We start from the raw sequence: 13,953 nt of genomic DNA on the forward strand, positions 1-13,953 counted from the left end.
TTTTGTGTCAGATACTTTGCTAGGTGCTGGAGACAGAAAGATGGGGAAAAAAACATATTTCGAAGGCACCTGGATGGCTCAGTCAGGGGAGTATGCAACTCTTCATCTTGGGGTTGTGAGTTTGAGCCCATGTTGGGTGTAAAGGCTGTTTAAATAAATAAAACTTTAAAACAAAACAAAACAAAACAATACATTCCTTATATTTGATGTGCTCCCAGTTTGCTTGGAGAGTCTCTCACAAAAACAGTTCATCCTAACTCATTTATTTGTTCACTTTTTCAACCAACATTTATGAAGTGCTTACTATATACTAAGAGCTTTCTAAATTTCAGGGATTCCATGGATATAAGGAGACTTCAGCATTTAGTTCTGTCTGTAGGGGAACTAGATTAAGTGACATATAAACCTGGGTCTTGAAAAATATCTTAAGGCCTTTTCTGAGGTTCTACAGTCTCAACATTTGCTGTCATCAAAAGAAGAAACTAAAACTCTTTATAATGGTTTCCAAACAGTATTAACTCTAAGAGAAAGTGGCTAATAATAAATCAGTGCATCCAGCTTTGCCATTTTTCACAAAATGTTTATTGAACACCTATTATCAGCACTAGAAAGAGTTCACATTTATGCAATACTTATCAGGTGTCAGGCACTATTTTGTTTCATTCTACACAAAAATTATTTATTTTTGTATATAAATATTTATTACCCTGTGGTAAGCAGTGTATTTAAGGGTAAGAGGATGAAACAAATTAGTAAGACATGGCTCTGACCTCAGGAATGTTATAGACTAATAACAGACATATAATCAACTAACACCACCCATAATGAAATAAATAACTAATTATGCAAGCCCAGGAATGAATCACTAGTTGTTAACAGGATTTTAGATGAGGCTTCAATGAGAACAGAGCTTTGAAAGATCTGAATGGACAGAAAAGATGGGTGTGGGGATAGGGTGGAGGGAAGGAGGGAATATCAGGCAGAAAGTTTTGGGTGAACAGAGCCACCTAGAGAGCTGCAGGAATGGTGAGGGCTGGTGTGACCCAAGAGTTAGGTGAGAAGGCATCTATAGTAGAACTGAGGTGAGCAAAGTGGATTGGAGTTAAGTCCTGGAAGGCCTTGAATGCCTTCCATGTCTCAAGAACTTCATATTTTAAATACACAGGCATGTAGTAGGCAATAAATATTTTTGAGCTGGAGATAGACATGATCATATCTGTATTTTAGCAACATCCTTCTGGCAGGCAGTGGTGTAAAGAACAAATAACAGATGGAGAACAAAATGGAGATGCAAGAAATTGTGAAGAAAAGTCAACATTTAGGAGACACTGCACATATTCTACTTCTTCTCAAAGAAAAAGTACTGCACAGAAGAATGACTCCTGAACTTCTTTGAAGGTTAAGTATGAGTTTGGCAGATGGGAAGGTGGGAAAAGGTCCCTTCCAGGCCCAAAGAATAGCATATTCCAATGTGTAGGCATGAGAGAGAACGTTCAGCAATCTGCAAGAAGTTTTTGTTGAGCTTTGAAAGTGCTAAAGATGAGCCTGAGAGATGTCTGACTCCCAACTGAGCAAATCCACACTGTTGTGTTATTTTGATCTGGCATTTTTTTTCCTTAGGCCTAAAGAACATCCTTCAGAATTTCCCTTTGTACAGATATGTAGACAACAAATGTACTCTGTTCCTGTATGTATTTGAATATATATACCTAGATTTTCTATTGTGCTACATTAATACATATATCTATACTTGACCAGTATCACACATTTATACTGTGTTTTCATATCTAATGGGTTAGTCTTCCCCTATCACCTTCCTCTTCTAGAATTCTTCCTGAATAGTCTTGCTTTTTACTTTTTCCATGTGTTCTAGAGAATCAGCTTGTCAATCTCTCAAAAATCCCACTAGTATTTTTATTTAGATCACGTTTAATTTATATCTTAATTAGGGAGAACTGACCTCCTTTTACTACTGACTCTTCCTATGTAAGAATAAGAAATGCCTTTATATTTTTTAAAGTACTCTTTTGTGCCCTTAAAGATATTGCTCATTTCTTGCTAACCTTTTTTGCAACCCAGGATGTTTACCTTTTATTATTATTTTTTTTGCAGGTTTTTTTTTTTAACTTTTGCAGTTTAAATGGTTTTTTTCCCAACATAATTTCTAATTAGATGTATGTTTGAAAGCTGTTGATTTCTGTTATTTTAGTTTTTATACCAGATACCTTACCTTGAATTCTGTTTTTGTTTATACATTTTACAGTTGATGCTCTTGGATTTTTTTTGAATACACAAGTTTATCACCCACAGAGGTAAATTTTACCCCTTTCTTTCTGACTTTTATTTCTAATTTCTTCCAGCCTGCTGGCATTAGGTAAAACTTACAAAATGATGGTTAGAGTTGATAGAGCCTTATCTAGAAAATTGTCACCCTTGACCTGCAAGGACAACAAGAAGCCCCGGTTCAGATGTATCTTCTCTCTCTTTATTTCCGCAAGTTTACACACTTATATACATTTACATGACCAATCAGAGAGCAGGGTGACCAATAAGGGGCCAAGCAATGGGGAGAGCCAATGAGAGTCCTGTTACTATGCTGATTAAATTTGAAACATCCAATGACTATGTCCTCCTTTAGGCGAGCTTCACCAGAACATTTGTTGTTTACTTGCAGTGTATTTTGCTGGCAGTGAGCCAAGTGCCATCTTTTAATGGCGGGGGTCCCCGACAGAAAATGTTATTATTTTTTAGATGCATGAAATTCCAGTTAATTTAACTGAATTCCAGTAAGTCAGAATTTGTATTTCCAGTGTTCTCAATTACAAAAAAGACTGCAATTAATGATTGATATGTTAACACAAAAAAGTTTTAAAGTGATCATACATTTAAATCTGTCATTATGTAATTTTTTATTCCTTTAATAAAAACAATTCTAGCTAACATTTATTGAGCTTTACTATGCAGCTCATACTATGTTAAATGCCTTACACATAGTACCCTTGTTATTGGCATTTTATAGATGTCAAATAACTTGCCCAAAATAAGCTAGCTAGTTAAATGGCTGAGCCAGGACTCATACCCAGGTCTTTTGTTGTTCTGTCTCCTTTTATACATTTCAGTATTATTTTTAACTTTATGTTATGGAACATTTTAAACATACAAAAAAGAGAGAGTAGCAGAGTGAATCTCATGTACCCATTATCCATCTTGAATAATTATCAACATTTTCCAATCTTATGTCATCCATTCCTCTTCCACTTTTTAAGATTTAGAATTTTAGGGACGCCTGGGTGGCTCAGTTGGTTGGACGACTGCCTTCAGCTCAGGTCATGATGCTGGAGTCCCAGGATTGAGTCCCGCATCAGGCTCCCAGCTCCATGGGGAGTCCGCTTCTCCCTCTGACCTTCTCCTCACTCATGCTGTCTCTCACTGTCTCTCTCTCTCAAATAAATAAATAAAATCTTTAAAAAATAGAATAAAACAAAATTTAGTATTTTAAAGCAAACCCCAGATATCATTTCACTCATAGTCCTTATACATCTCTGAGGATTTTTTTAAAATAATCACCATGCCATTAGCATGCCAAACAAAAGTAACGATGGTTTCTTACTATCGTTTACTATTCAGTCCATTTAAAAATTTTTCCAGTTATTTTAAGATCTTTTTACTGTTAGTTTATTCAGATCAGTATCCAAACAGTTTTACGTGTTGCACTTGGTTCTTACTAAGCATACTGTAGTCTTTGATAGTCACATCCCTAATGTACTCCCCCAAACACACATACTTTCTTTTTTTTATCTTCCTGTAATTGATTTCATGGAAAAAGCAGATCATTTGCCCAGTAGAATGCCTTATACTCTAGATTTGGCTGATAGCTTGTTCTTTCTGAATCTAAGGGGCTAGTGTGCTTAATTACTGCAGTATGCCCTGTTTCTCACTGTCCTTTAGAGATGTCATGACGAGGAAAGGAAACTTACAAGTGACAGCCCATTAAACTTGTAGAGGCACAGATATTCTAGAAATCCTGGGCAGTTTTATTCTTTTTACAGTACATATACTTTTTACTGAATCTTCAGGCTCTTCAGCTCTTGAAAAGTTTTTATGAGTCATTGACAGGCTTCATAATACTGATAAGCTGAGTTTGTCCAAGGACTTCAGGAGCCTAGTTTTTCACTTCTGGGTGAAACCTAAGCCTAAAGGCTTGGTTTCCTGAGACTGACTCTATGTACAGATTTGCAGGGTAAAGATGCTATGCTCTTGCAGATGACAAGATTGTACATACAGAAAATTCTAAGGAATTAACGGGAAAACTATTAGAACTAATAAATGAGCTCAGCAAAATTGCAGGTACAAAAACCCCAGATAAATAGATTTCATCAACATTAAAAAGTGTGCATCATGGGGCGCCTGGGTGGCTCAGTGGGTTAAAGCCTCTGTCTTCGGCTCAGGTCGTGATCCCAGCGTCCTGGGATCGAGCCCCACATTGGGCTCTCTGCTCAGCGGGGAGCCTGCTTTCTCCTCTCTCTCTCGGCCTGCCTCTCTGCCTACTTGTGATCTCTATCTGTCAAATAAATAAATAAATAAAATATTTTTTAAAAATGTGCATCAAATTGTCACTTGAGAGAGTGAAAGATAACCCACAGAATGGGAGAAAATTTTGCAAATCAGGTGTCTAATAAAGAATTAATGTCCAGAATATATAAAGAATTCCTACAACTCAACAACAAAATAGCCCAGTATAAAACTAGGCAAAGGACTTAACTAGACATTTCTCAAAAGAAGATAGATGATCGATAAACACATGAAAATGTGCTCATCACTAGTCATTAGGGAAGTGCAAATCAAAACCATGAGATGAAAAAAAAAAAAGAAAAAAAACCATGAGATGTCATTTCACATGGATATTACAAAACAGAATGGCCATTACAAAACACAAAATACTAAGTGTCGCAAGCATGTTGATAAATTGAAACTCTGAAACATTGCTGATGGGAACGTAAAATGGTGCAACTGCTGTGTAACAGCATGATGGTTTCTCAAACACAGATTTATCATATGATCTAGCAGTTCCACTCCAGATATATATCCAAAAGAATTGAAATCAGGGCCTCAAACAGATATTTGTGCACCAATATTCTTCACAGCATTAATCACAGTAGCCAACGAGCAGAAACAATTCAGGTCTCCAGCAACAGATGAACGGATAAAGAAAATGTATATACATACCACATGGAGTATTATTTAGCCTTCAAGAAGAATTAAATGATATATACTACATACTACAACATGATAACTGATACATACTATGGCATGGAAGAACACTGACAACATGATAAGTGACATAAGCCACACACAAAAGGACTAACTACTCCACTTACATGAGACATTTAAAATAAGAAAATTTAGAGACAAAGTAGAATGGGCTAGAGCTATTTGGAGAGGATAGAGAGGGGGTAGAATAGTGAGACGTTGTTTAATGGGTGCAACATTTCTGTTTGGAATGATGAAAGGGTTCCAAGTAGGGGAGGTTGTGGATTTAGGAGACAAAGAATGTATTGGGGGGTGCCGGCATGGCTCAGTCCATTAAGCATCTGACTTCAGCTCAGTTTATGATCTTGGGGTCTTGGGATCAAGCCCCATATTGGGCTCCCCACTCAGCAGGAAGTCTGCTTCTCCCTCTCCCTCTTCCTCTGCCCCTCCTCCCGATGGTGTTTTCTTCATCTCTCTCAATAAATAGAATCTTTTTTAAAAAGAGTATTTTGGAATTTTCTGCATTTTCAGCTTAATTTTACTGTGAATTTAGAACTCTAAAAAATCATCTATTAAAAAAGTTTTAGAAATAGATGGTGGTAATGGTTACACAACATTGTGAATGTTCTTAATGCCACTAAATTGTAGACTTAAAAATCATTAAAATGAGAAATTTTATGTGTATTTTATCACGTTTTTAAAAAGAATCAGAGAAGTTCTAGTGACTACTGAAAACTTTATTATCCAGCCATATAATTTTGAACTAAACATAGCTCTATCACTGTTTGTTGTTATTCCTGTCTTTTCTACTTTTCTTATGGCCTATATTAGCAGATTCTTTCCCTCCATCTTCAAAATACGGTAATCTGGCCACTCCTTTACCTCTACCATGACCTCCCAAGTTAAGCCCCCATCATTTCTTGCCTGGGCTTCTGTGGTAGACCCCCCTAACCCCCAACTCCCATTGTAATACTGTTTTACTGTAGCCCACACTATAGCTCTATGTATAATAGATCACATCACTGCCCTATGCAAAGCCCTCCCACTACACTTTCATTTAAGAAGCTAGGCACTGTTCTGGGAATTCAGCAGTGACAAAAATCCATGACCTCACGGAGCTTATATTTTAGTGAATTTAGAATATAATGCAAAATTCTTAAGTGGCTGCAAGTATGATCTAGACTTAGGCCACCTCTCTAACTTTGTTTCAGTCCATGGCCCTATGAAGAGTATTTCTCTAAACAAAATAAGAATTCTGTTGAAAAGGAAGTAAGGGGTAAATGGTTGTTAAAAAAATTTTCATGTCTAGGGACACCTGGCTGGCTCAGTCAGATGAGCATAGAACTCTTGATCTCAGGGTCAAGAGTTTAAGCCCCACATTGGGGGTTAGCGATTACTTAATAGATATTTTCTTTTAAATGTTCATGCCTGTATAAAAGAGTACTTACCAATGTCCCCTCCCCAATGAGAAAACCCAGAGCTTTATCTGGTTATTGCGCTCAGCTATAAGACCAGGATATTTTGGCTGATGTATATAGTCTTTATCAATTTGGAAATGCCCCCTTGAGGCTTGGCAACCTAAAACTTATCTAATATCTAATATATCTAAAAAATGATGATGAAGAAGGAACAGGGTAACTACAATGAAAAATCTAACTCTGGAAAGGGGAGAATGGATGGAAAATAATACAAAGCTATCATTGTTCTACACCATATATATATATATTTTTAAATATTTTATTTATTTGACAGAGATCACAAGTAGGCAGAGAGGCAGGCAGAGAGAGAGGAGGAAGCAGGCTCCCTGCCAAGCAGAGAGCCTGATGCAGGGCTCGATCCCAGGACCCTGGGATCATGACCTGAGCCAAAGGCAGAGGGCTTAACCCACTGAGCCACCCAGGCACCCCTACACCATATATTATATCCTGCTAGGCAGGAATGTGGAAGACTCTGCCTGGTGGTAGAGTGAGTTTTTTGGCCAGTCAATTGGGAATCTCTAGGTCTGTTGTCCATAAAGATCTTCCTTATTTTCCACCATGACCTCTGGTTCTTCCTGCTAGATGATCTTGCTTGTCCTTATTCTTCATGGCTATGCCAGAGGTGGGCATTGGGAAAATGCCCTTTCTGGAAACTACTCAACTTCAGTGGTGGTACAAGCTGGGAGCCTAGACAAGCAACAGACTGTTGTTAGGCTTGGGTTTCTTGGGCAACATAGTTTCCATAAAAGATTCAGTTCCTTCTACTAGTTACCACACCCCAAAAAAACCAAAAAAACAAAAAAACTTTTCCCAGCCAGAGGGAAATTTTTCCCAGCCTTTGACAGGCTAATCTTAACATTCACCCATCCCTGGAACTAGGAGTAAAGTTGCTTCTGAAGTCCAGGAGTGTGTGTTTTGGGGGATGGTCCCCATTTTAAAATCCCCTTCTATTGCCACAAGAAGTGAAAATGGAAGCTAATTGGCAAAAATAATTTACACTGTCAGAAATCCTTTGGCCCAGGTATTTCCTTTTTTCTTTTTTTTTTTAAAGACTTTATTTGAGAGAGAGAGAGAGATAGAGTGCAAGAACACGAGCAGGGGGAAGGGCAGAGGGAAAAGCAGACTCCCCACTCAGTAAGGAGCCTGATGCCAGTGCGCTCCCATCTGGGGACTCCGGGATCGTGACCTGAACTGAGAGCAGAAGTTTAACTGACTGAGCCACCCAGGTGCCCTGGCTCAGGTATTTTCAACTTTCTTCACCACTACAGAGAATACAGATGCTGTTCACATCTATGACATTTTCATGATACATTCACAAAATAATGTCAGTCTCTGGTAGCTACCTATAAACTCTCCCCTTTCCTCTCCCAGAAGGCATATTGAAATGCACTTATGCACATATTGAAATGCATAATATGAAGACATATTTAAATGCACTACCTGAATCTGCTCTAATTCTTAAATATATCGCTTGCAAATTGTGCTACTTTATTACTACTAACAAATTATTATTATTATTGTGACTTACTTTGCAATCGATTGTTAACACATCAACAATGTCACAGCCATTATACACTTGGAGGTAGGATCTTATCTTTGGCACCCCAAGTGCTCTTTAGTTGTGTCTTGTTTTGATCTCGGTAAAATCAGGGCATCTGGTTGGCTTAGTCAGTGGAGCAAGCGACTCTTGATCTTGGGATTGTGGGTTTGAGCCTCATGTTGCATGTAGAGATTACCTAAAAAAAAAAAAAAGATCTCTTGGTAAAATTAACCTTCCTCCTTAGAGCAAACATTGCCGGGTGACAGAAAGAAGCAAAGAAGTACCCAGGATAATGGGGGATGTCCACTGGGATCAAATATTTTCAGTGAAAAATGCACCAAACGGATCATCTATAAAGCATTAGAATTAATGCATATTTTTAATTTATTTTTTAATTTTTAAAGCATTTCATAGATTTTTTTTTAAGATTTTATTCATTTATTTGACAGAGAGAGACAGCGAGAGAGGGAACATAGGCAAGGGGAGTATGAGAGGGAGAAGCAGGTTTCCTGCTGAGCAGGGAACCCGTATCATTCAGATATTTCTCCTGCTGAGCAGGGAGCCTGATGCGGGCTCTATCCCAGGACCCTGGAATCATGACCTGAGCCTAAGGCAGACGTTTAATGATTGAGCCACCCAGGTGCTCCAACATATTTTTAATTTATAACACTTCTATTTTTCCCAATGATTCAAGAATCCTTTATTGATTGATTGATTGATTGGTTGGGTACTGCATACTTTATTGATGGCACATGAGAGGGTAGGGCTCTCCAAGTCCCTCCCTTCTTCAGGGGTTCTGGGATGGAAATTGTGTAGAGTTCAGGAGAGTCTCAGCATGTTGGGGGTTGAGTTGGGGCAGGGACTTCCCATCTGCTAAGGACCTTTCTCTCTTGCTGTCACTGGGGACTGGTGGTTCAGGAGGCCATTTGGGCCGTAAGGTCTAATACCTGGTTGCTGTAGCCAAATTCATTGTCATACCAGGAAATGAGCTTGCCAAGTGGTCATTGAGGGCAATGCCAGCCCCAGCATCGAAGATGGAAGAGTGGGTGTCACTGTTAAAAGTTACAGGAGAGGGGCACCTGGGTGGCTCAGTGGGTTAAAGCCTCTGCCTTTGGCTCAGATTATGAACCCAGGGTCCTGGGATCGAGCCCCGCATCAGGCTCTCTGCTCAGCGGGGAGCCTGCTTCTCCCTTTCTCTCTGTCTGCCTCTCTGCCTACTTGTGATCTCTATCTGATAAATAAATAAAATCTTTTTTAAGAAAAGTTGCAGGAGACAACCTCGTTCTCAGTGTAGCCCACCATGCCCTTGAGGGGGCCTTCCAATGCTTGTTTCACCACCTTCTTGATGTCATTGTATTTGGCAGCTTTCTGCAGGCGGCAGGTCACTGTCATGTCATGGGTGGGGACATAGAAGGCCATGCCAGTGAGCTTCTCATTCAGCTCAGGAATGACCTTGCCTATATCCTTGGCAGCACCAGTAGAAGCAGGGATGCCCTTGGCCATCATGGCACAGCTTTCAATAGGGCCTTCCACCGTCTTCTGGGTGGGAGGGATGGCATAAATTATGATCACGAGTCCTTCCACAATGCCAGAGTTGTTATGGATGACCTTGGCCAGTGATGAGGCCAGGCAGTTGGTGGTGCAGGAGGCACTGCTGACAATCTTGAGAGAGTTGTCATAATTTTCATGGTTCACACCCATCACAAACATGGAGGCATTAACAGGAGGGGTAGAGATAATGATCGTCTTGGCCCCATCCTTCAAGTAAGCCCCAACCTTCTCCAGATGCCATTGGACTCTACAAAATACTCAGCACAAACATCACCCCCATTTGATGGTGGTGGATCTCACTCTTGGAAGATGGGAGACAGGCTTTCCATTCTCAGCCTTAACTGTGCTGTTGAATGGAGTCATACCAGAACATGTAGACTATGTAGTTGAGGTCAATGAAACGGTCATTAATGGCAACAACATCCACTTTGCCAGAGTTAAAAGCAGCCCTGGTGACCAGGTGCCAAATACAGCCAAATCTGTTTACTCTGACCTACACCATTGTGTTTCTGGGAGGGATGCAACTGGCACCGTCCCAAAAGATGCAGCTGTCTGTCAAACGGAGAGGAGATGAAAGCCCTGTTTTCATTCCTTGACGTGTAAACTAGATAATTTTAATGTAAAGGTAATTAATTTTCTAGTCCCTATACTCTATTAGAGTTATTCATCTCATTGGTTATTTCTTGGGCAGAAGGGTCAGTAATAAGTGAGCTTTTTTTAAAAAAATTTTTTATTTATTTACTTGAGAGAGAACATGAGTGGGGCGAGGAGCAGAGGGAGACACAGGCTCCCTGCTCAGCAGGGAGCCCAATGTGAGGCTCGATCCGGGACTCTGGGATCATGACCTGAGCCAAAGGCAGGCACTTAACCAACTGAGCCACTCAGGCGCCTCATAAGTGAACTATTTTAACTATGGAAATAATTCTGTTATTAAGTTTCCAGCACAAAGTTAATCACCTGCGGGCCAATGAGCACCGAATAAAACATCAGTATCATCCTAAAATTCAGAGCCCTTAGTAAGACAGTTCCTCAGAGAAACATGAAGCAGCTAATTTTGAGAGTGTGTGAGGCTAAAAGAGGGTGATTTTCAAACCTGGAGAAGGCACTAAGCTTCCTTATTCTGCTTTCATTTCCCTTTCCCGTATCATTCAGATGTTTCTTCATCTATGATCACCTGCGATAGAAGGGAGGTAATATTCTAAGATTTAGATAAGATTTAGAATCATACCGCTGCAGATTTTCTTGGTTTTTGTTTGGTTTTAATCTCTCTACAGGTCTTCCTCAACTCATGATGGGGAAACATCCGCATAAACCTATCATGAGTTGAAAATATTATAGTTGAAAATGCGTTTAATATGCTTAACCTACTGGACACGATAGCTTGGACTTGCCTACCTTAAACATGCTCAGGATGCGCACATCAGCCTACAACAGGGTAACAACATCTAACACAAAGCCTGTTTTCTAATAAAGTGTTGGATGTCTAATGAACACTGTACTGGAAGTGAGAAACGAAATGGTTGTGTGGGTGCAGAATAGTTGTAAGTGCATTGGTTGTTAGCCTCGTGACCGTGTGGCTGACACACAGGTGCATCTCCCGCTGCTGGCTGGCATCAACCAAGGAGTATCATACCACATATCACTGGCCTGGGAAAGGATTGAAATTCGAAATTTGAAGTAAGGTTTCTAAAGAACGCATATCACTTCTGCACCATCATAAAGTTGAAAAATTCTAAGTTGCAGGCCATCTGTAGTTAAATAAATTTGCAACAGCAAGGGTGCCCCATTTCAAAGGAAGCTACCATAGAAAGACCCAATTTACAGTTGTAGAGTGTTGCGGGATGATTTTTAATTTTATAAAAGACATTTAGTGTACATGGAGTAGACTATGTAATAACATGTTCCCTCAATGTATTCAAATACTGTATTTTTGGGGGGATGCCTGGGTGGCTCAGTTGGTTAAGTGCCTGCCTTTGGCTCAGGTTATGATCCCAGGGTCCTGGGATTAAGTCCTGCATCGGGCTCCCTGCTCAGCGGGAAGCCTACTTCTCCCTCTGCCTGCTGCTCCCCTTGCTTGTGCTCTCTCTGACAAATAAATAAATAAAATCTTTTAAAAAATAATAAATAAATACTATATTTTTATAGACTTTTATATACCAGGAGAACAAAAGCAGCAGAGAAACCTGAGGCTGTTAGCCTCAGGAGAAAGAGAAAAGAAAAGCCTTAGGAGCCACTGCCAAATGAGTATGAATCAGAAATGAAGACAAAACATGTAGAAGATTGTAATTATGAAAAGTAATCCAACAAATACTGATTAGTTAAGGCCTAAACATGTGTTAAGCCCCAGAACAGCACAAAGATGAGTAATATAGGATTCTTTATTCTCAAGTTAGCTGGGGAGATGAAACTACCTTATGTAATAAGTATAGAGTAAGTTCAGACTGGGTGGTATGATTTGTAAGTGTCATGAAAGTATATAGAAAGGAAAGATGAGTGAGTTAGAGAAGGCTCCCTTGAAGGCAGTACTTGAGGTAGGTCTTGCAAGACAGAGAGGTCAAGGAATAGAAAGAGCCATTTCAGAAAGACACGAATGACCACACAATGTGGGAAGCCCAGAAGACCAGCTTGACTGCAACAGAGGCTGAAAGTTAAAAATCTATTCTAGGGGCGCCTAGATGGCTTCGTCAGTTAAGGTCTGCCTTTGGCTCAGGGCATGATCCTGGAGTCCCGGGATTGAGCCCTGCATCAAGTTGGAAAAGGACTACTTTTTAAAACTGGGTTCATTCCAAGGTCAGCTACCAGTTCTGTCCTCTTGAGAGCAGACAAGTTTTATGACCTCTCAGCACTTTAATTTCCCCTCGGTAAAACAAGAACAATAATTGTACGTTATTCATTGTGTTGTGAAGATTGACTAATATTACATGAAGAGTATAGCGCATACATTGGTATAACTGGCATCCAGCAAATGTTAGCTGGGGACTGTTATAATAATAAAGTGAGTATGAAGTGCAGAGGATGATAAACATAGATGTTCTGGAAACATGAAGAAAACTAGTTGCTTTAAGTATGAGGTTCATATGTGAGGATAGATGCCTTAGTCTGTTCAGGTTTCTGTAACAAAATACCCTAAACTAGGTGGCTTATAACAACAGAATTTGTTTTCCACAGTTTTAGAGCCTAAAAGAAAATTTATAATGTGGGGAATTCTCCAAACATAACAAGATTGTTCAAACGATGCTAAATGGCCATAAAAAATAAATAAGGACTATATATATTAATGTGGAGTTATTTCAGGATTTAATTGCTAAAGTATAGTTTCCAAAAATTTGAGAATATGACTTGTGCAAATATAAAATAAACATGTATCAATATTTTATTCAAGTCATCAATTGATATGGGATCAGTAAGATATTAAAACTGGATCAAATAAGAATTGAAGTGACAGCCATTTACATTCTCTATTCAGTAGAATCTACTAGACAAAATTCATTTGAATTGCCATGTACAGGAATTATCTATACAGTTATTCAATTTTTAAAAGATTCCATTTTTTTATTTGTCAGAGAGAAAGAGAGAGATAGAGACAACCAGGGGGAATGGAAGAGGGAGGCTCCCCACTGAGCAAGGAGCCAGATGCGGGACTCAATCCCAGGACCCCAAGATCACAACCTGAGCCGAAGGCAGTCACCCAAACAACTGAGCCACCCAGGCGCCCAATAAATAATTTTTTTTTATTTTTTTTTCCAATAAATAATTTTTTAAAAATATATTTTAATTATGAATCAAGAAATAGTTGAGTAAGAATGAGACAACAGTAATCACAGAAGTTTACAGGTATTTGTAGGACAGTCTGGAGGAAACTCGGATTTCAGGAGCTTAATCCTATTGTCTACATAACTAAATTTTTCCATCTGAAAGTTGGTGTTTTAAAGTGAATTATCCAAATGATGAGGGATTAAAAGGCAAACTGGAACTTCTCCTATATTGCTGAGTTTGTTCTACTAATTGGCTCCCCTGGGTGTGGTTTTTGATGGCTTACTTTACCCACATTAACTCTAAAACTATAGGGGTGAGGGCCAGAGATAGCTGATGTGGTTAGATTTTAAATGAAACTGAAATGAAAGTTCACTTCCT

The 13,953-nt window shown here is 39.2% G+C and overlaps 1 pseudogene; it reads right to left on the minus strand.

Moving 5' to 3' along the window:
• Positions 1 to 9,182: 9,182 nt before the first annotated feature.
• LOC122898823 lies at positions 9,183 to 10,321 on the minus strand (annotated as a pseudogene).
• Positions 10,322 to 13,953: the final 3,632 nt, after the last annotated feature.

This window comes from Neovison vison, chromosome 2, assembly GCF_020171115.1.
Source record: "Neovison vison isolate M4711 chromosome 2, ASM_NN_V1, whole genome shotgun sequence".
In the NCBI taxonomy this organism is placed as follows: domain Eukaryota; kingdom Metazoa; phylum Chordata; class Mammalia; order Carnivora; family Mustelidae; genus Neogale; species Neogale vison.